Source organism: Pteropus alecto, unplaced genomic scaffold (genome assembly GCF_000325575.1).
Source record: "Pteropus alecto unplaced genomic scaffold, ASM32557v1 scaffold67, whole genome shotgun sequence".
Taxonomy (NCBI): domain Eukaryota; kingdom Metazoa; phylum Chordata; class Mammalia; order Chiroptera; family Pteropodidae; genus Pteropus; species Pteropus alecto.
In genome coordinates this window covers 3,244,643-3,250,203 of record NW_006441061.1, presented here as the reverse complement: position 1 = coordinate 3,250,203, position 5,561 = coordinate 3,244,643, and the positions used below count along the sequence as shown (strand labels likewise).

The following is a 5,561-nucleotide window of genomic DNA, read 5'->3' as shown; positions in this document are numbered from 1 at the left end:
ATCTTTCCTTACTCTAAGGGGTCACTGAAGTTCAGCGTTGGAAATCCAAACGATAGTTAAAAATTGGCTGACAAAATATTACTATTATAAACCTGGAGGTGGTGAAATGCAGTTCAAATGAGGGATTTAAAAGAGCAGCCTCAAAATGGTCATATCAGAGCATCCTGCTTTGGGGAACTGGTGAGCACAGACCCTCCCCAACTGAGCAGGGGGTGGGGAGATAGTAAAAACAGTCTTTCGTCAGGGATGTGAAAACACTGGAGCTCTGTTTCGGGGTGATCCCTCCAGGAGCGGTGTGAGGAAAGACCAGAGAGTAAGTCTAGAAGCAAGGAGACCGGCTAGACGACGAAGATGACATCGGGTCATAAATAAAAGGGCCTGGCTCACGGGGACGGCAGCCTCCTCCAGCTCATTTGAGGACAGTTGAGACAGTAACAGCAGCAGCAGCTAACGCCTGTCGAGCCCTCAGTTTGTGCCAGGCACTGTTCTAAACGTCTTTTCCTATGTTCACTGATTTAATCCTGACTCTAGGAGGCAGGCTCAAGGCTGCGCTGAGTGTTTGCTTCAAGAGGACACGCTTTTCATCTCATGGGATGCTGTGCCTCATTTCTTGGCCTGGGGGTCCCCACATCAATCCAAGAATTCAAGTCGTGTGGTATTCAGACCCCAGAGCCACCTGACATACAGGCCAGACTGACAGTTTCTCATAGGTGACTTTTCTCATTCATGTTCCCTTGAGAATTCCCCAGGCTGAAAAGAAATTTTCTGCAGGGGTGACACTTGATGGGTCTCTGATTTCGACGGGAACCCCCCACCCTGAACATGGGCCAGCAGCTGGGACTCTCCTTCCTACTGGAAGCCCAGCCCCCAGCAGCAAAGGCCTATACACAGCCATTTCCCTTAACGCTGCTCGCTGTGCCGACTCTGAGAGCACTCTTTATTTCTAGCACATAGCGATTCCCCTTTCTTGGCTGCTAGCTCAGCTTTGCTTCTCGGTTTTGAATTTGGTTGTATCTTATCCAGCATTTATTTGTGTTTCTGTGTTTGGAGCAGGCAGTCAGGAGGGAGAAGTTTAGTCTTCATCAGCTGAGGCTGCCATATTGCCTCAAGGTCCAAAACACAGCCTGCTGAGAGAGTCTTCTGGCACTCATGATCACTTCCTGGAAGCCGAAGTTTGATTTCGGAAGTCGTGAGCTGTCAAGGGAACATGTGAGCCGAGGGCCGTGTGGGGCAGGCGTTGGAACTCGGGTCGAGGGCTCCGGAGAGAGGCTGGGGTGAGGGCTGAGGAAGCAGCCACCGCTAAGGCACAGAGGTGACAGCCGGAGGGCTCCACGCTAGTGCGGAACCCAAGGGGTGGAGAGCAGGAAGCAAGGTCAGAGCCTCGAGACTCTCATATGCAGTGGGCGGGAGGAACCAAAGCAGTCAGGAATGGCAGGGTGGGAACCAAGCCAAGGCAGCAGAGGGTGATAAACACTGTCCGGTGTTATGACAATGTCAAGGAAGATGAGGGTGGCAGTGTCAGCAGAGTCATGACCGGGAACTGGGAGAAGCGGCGCAGGCTGGGCTGCGGGGGGAGAGTGACTGGAGGGCACCGACGCTGGTTCCCTCTGCCTTCCATCTCCTCCTCACCCGTCTCACCTCTCACCTTAGCAAAGCCTGAAACAGGTGGCCCATACCTGTCACCACCGTCTCAACAACATCAGAGGGGGGCGACCCCGACACTTTCCAAATGAAAGACTAAAACCCAACACCTGTCACACATCTGCCTTCTTAGGACACTGGCAAAGTAGCCATCCTCTGACCTGCAGCTCAACAAGCCCGTGCCCCCCGAGGGCTGGGGGTGGCAGCTCCGTTCCCAGGGAAGTCCCCTTTCAGGTCACCCAGACCAGACCTCCCGGCTCATCGGCGAAGTCCTCCCGGCCAGAAGCTTCCATTTTCACTGCTGCTGCAGGCGAGTCAAACTCTGGATCGATTCAGTAGGAAAGTGTGAGTCGTAACAGGAACACGCTCAGGGCAAGCAGAGCGTGTGCGCGCGCACGCGTGTGCGTGTGTGAGTGACGTGTAGCACGTGACTGTAATTGCTGTAATGCGTGAGTCACCCATACTCCAGGAATTCCATATCCCCAGGTCACTCGTGAGTAAGTCGGTCTCCTCCCGGGCCAAGGCTTCGCCACCTTCCCAGTTGCTCGGGCCCCAAACCCAGGAACCACCCTTCGTTCCCTTCTCTTCCTGGCCCCGACACCCTACCCGTCGCAATCCCGCCGACTCTGTCTTCGGAACGCCTTCCCCGTCGGTCCGCTTTTCTCCACATCCACGACCACCGCCTCGACCCCCGCCAACGCCTCACCCCCGACCCGCCCTCACTTCTGAACGGGGCCCTGTTTCCACTCTCGCCCCCCAGGACCGTCACTCGATTCGTTTCCACACAGTAGCGACAGTCCTTAAAAAAAAAATAAAGCAGCTGTAAACCAGATCACGTCCGTCTGCTACTTAAAACCCTTTCGTGCACTTAGAATAGAACGCAAGTCCTTCCTCGGGCTGGGACCCCACTTCCGGCCCACAGTGGGTACCTCCTGGCCACCTACTCCTGGACCCCCACGTTCCTGCCCTGTGGGCCTCTGCCTGGAACGCCCATGCCCTGGCGCTGGCGCGGCTGGCTCCCCTCGTCACTCAGGTCTCGCCTTCCAGCCGCCTTCCCAGCGGGCCCTCCCGGGACCCCAGCCATCCTTCCCAGCGGGCCCTCCCGGGACCCCGGCCATCCTTCGCTGCGGCCCTCCCGGGACCCCGGCCGTCCTTCGCTGCGGTCGTCTCCGTCCCTCTCGCTCCCGTCCGACGGTTCTTGGGCGTCGCTTCACGCATTCGGCAAACACTGATCCATCGCTTCTGTGCCAGCCAGACTAGGGGCGTGTTTATTCTCCCTCAATGACACGTGTGTCCCCTCTGCATAACCAAAAGCTCATGAAGACGAGGCCTGGAGCGTGGCCTGGCATGGAGGAGGCATTCGGCCTCTGCCTGGAACGCCCATGCCCTGGCGCTGGCGCGGCTGGCTCCCCTCGTCACTCAGGTCTCGCCTTCCAGCCGCCTTCCCAGCGGGCCCTCCCGGGACCCCGGCCGTCCTTCGCTGCGGCCCTCCCGGGATCCCGGCCGTCCTTCGCTGCGGCCGTCTCCGTCCCTCTCGCTCCCGTCCGATGGTTCTTGGGTGTCGCCTCACGCATTCGGCAAACACTGATCCATCGCTTCTGTGCCAGCCAGACTAGGGGCGTGTTTATTCTCCCTCAATGACACGTGTGTCCCCTCTGCATAACCAAAAGCTCACGAAGACGAGGCCTGGAGCGTGGCCTGGCATGGAGGAGGCATTCGATAAATATTTGATTTGCAGAATAAATATGTACACACGGTAATGTGACCTCGGGAAATCTGAAATGGCCGATACAAATTCTTACTAAGGTCTCATGGTTTTGAGGCAGCCAATATTCCAAAGTGGCCCCAGTGCCGGGATAATCAGACCCTGTCTGTATTTTTCCAGGCCAGCAGAGGGTGACCCCCTCCCTGTCTGTGCATCCAACCAGCACTTAGTAAGGGCCTACTATCTGTAGGCCTATGCCTGGTGTCGATCTCGGCCCTGTCCCAGCTCACTCAGCTGCTGGCACTCAGCAGCCAGCCAGGGACAGACCAACAGGCTACCTGTCCTACAGCTGATGACCAACTGGCCCTCTCTTGAGGTCACCCACAGTGCAACCAAGTGGCAGGTCTCCTACCACACCTGCAACTCCCTTCTGTCCGGGTTTCCCAGATATCCAGGGCTTCGGCAGCGTGCCGGCCTCACTCCTCCAGGCCCACTTCCCAGGCGGTGTGTGTGCCTGTTTCTCCCTGCCCTGTGCCCGGCTTGATTCCAACATCATTGTCCTTCACTGACAAGCCATCCGGCTCCCTGGCCAAGAACATGGGCTATGGGTCCAGCCAGGTGAGGCCGCATCGCATCGGCTCTGGCACTCACCAGCTCTGTAACCTTGGACAGGTCACTGCACCTCTTGGAACCTCGGTTTCCTTCTCCGATGAATGGAGACGGTAAAAGCACTGGCCTTTGGGGCTGCTCGGGCAGTGGCCCCAGGGCTCCCGCTCCTCCCTGCTCTGTGGGCCCATGGGGTGTCACCAGCACCAGATCAAGGGACACGTGGAGAAACGGGAAACAGCTCTTTTTGACATTTCTATGGCTAATCTTATTAGCAGAAGGTAATAGCAAAAGAAGGGTGCGATTCAGCACGACAAACAGAGGCAACGCAAACGACGGGATCCAGCCTTCATCGTGAAGGCAGGCAGAAGGGGGAGGCACACCTGTAAACAGGTGTGCTGCGCGCTGCGTAGGGACAGGCGCGGCGAGTGTCAGGGATACAGTGCGGCCGTCGGTTCCACTGGGCTGCGGAGACTTGGATGAAGGGACGAGACGACAAGTCTGGCCCCTCCACTCTCCAAATGCTCTGTGCAAACCACTGTCCTTGCACTAGCGGGACAGGTAGGTGGCTTACAAGACTCCCTATGGCTCTCACCAACTACACAGCTTGTAGGGGTCATTCCCAGTCCCAGTATCGCTGACAGGAAGCTCTGTGCACCTCGAGACTCATAATTCATTCCTCCGGGTGTGCACACAGGTCCCAGCAGTCCAAGAAACAATCACAGCATCTAAATGATGGAAAATTCATTTGCAAAAGAATCTCCATGCAACTTCTGAAAAAAGCCTTCCAGCTCAGACGGATCCAGGGGATCACAGGGCTGGCAGCGGCCGCAGAGACCAGGGGCTTCCAAACTTGCTTTTGACCTCCAAGGCCATTGCTCAACTGCAATTCACCCAGAAGCCCAGTGCGTGAAGTCGATGCAAAGCTGCCCTGGCAGAAACAGCACCCAGGCTGTCTGCGCAGCACCCTCTCTCCTCTCTCCCCTCTCCCAGCCCCCAGTGACCCCCAAAGCAGCTCCGAGGGACCCCTGGGACTCCAGAAACACTGATGGAAAGCTGCTAATCTAGGCCGACCTCTGAGCTGACACGGAAAACGAGTCCCGCAGAAGTCACGCTCTGAACTGCGCCTGGACACAAACTCAGTTTTCTGACTTCAGACTAACACTTCTCATTCCGCTTTGCTGGGGCTAGATCTATGGAAAACTGCACTTTAAAGAAACAAGGCTCAAATTTGATCACCTACAGCATAATCCCTAAGTAGTTTAAAAGCCCCTGAACTAGCCAAGTGTGAAACAGAGCCCAGCCCCACGGGCTGGCAGAAAAAAGTTCGGAAATGAGTTGCAGAAGCACAGCTGACGACTCCATATAGTTTCCTCCAGTTCTGTGGGACATAAACAGGTCTTGAAAGGCTTGGGCTGTGTGGCTGTGCGAGACCCTGGCCCAGGCGGGCCAGGAGGTGAATGCTAATGAGCTGTGGAAATAGCAATTACTCTCTGCACGTCAGGCGCCGTGCCAAGCTCAGGAGGAGAAAGAGGTCTGAGATATTTTTAAAGTATTTTTACAGCAGAAAAACTTTCCTACAGACTCAATTATATAACTATCAGACTCC

At 56.1% G+C, this 5,561-nt stretch overlaps 1 protein-coding gene across 1 annotated transcript in view; it reads right to left on the bottom strand.

Moving 5' to 3' along the window:
• Positions 1-5,561, bottom strand: part of RALGPS1 (Ral GEF with PH domain and SH3 binding motif 1) — a 229,692-nt gene that overhangs the window by 137,650 nt on the left and 86,481 nt on the right. The gene's annotated exons all lie outside the window — the stretch shown is intronic.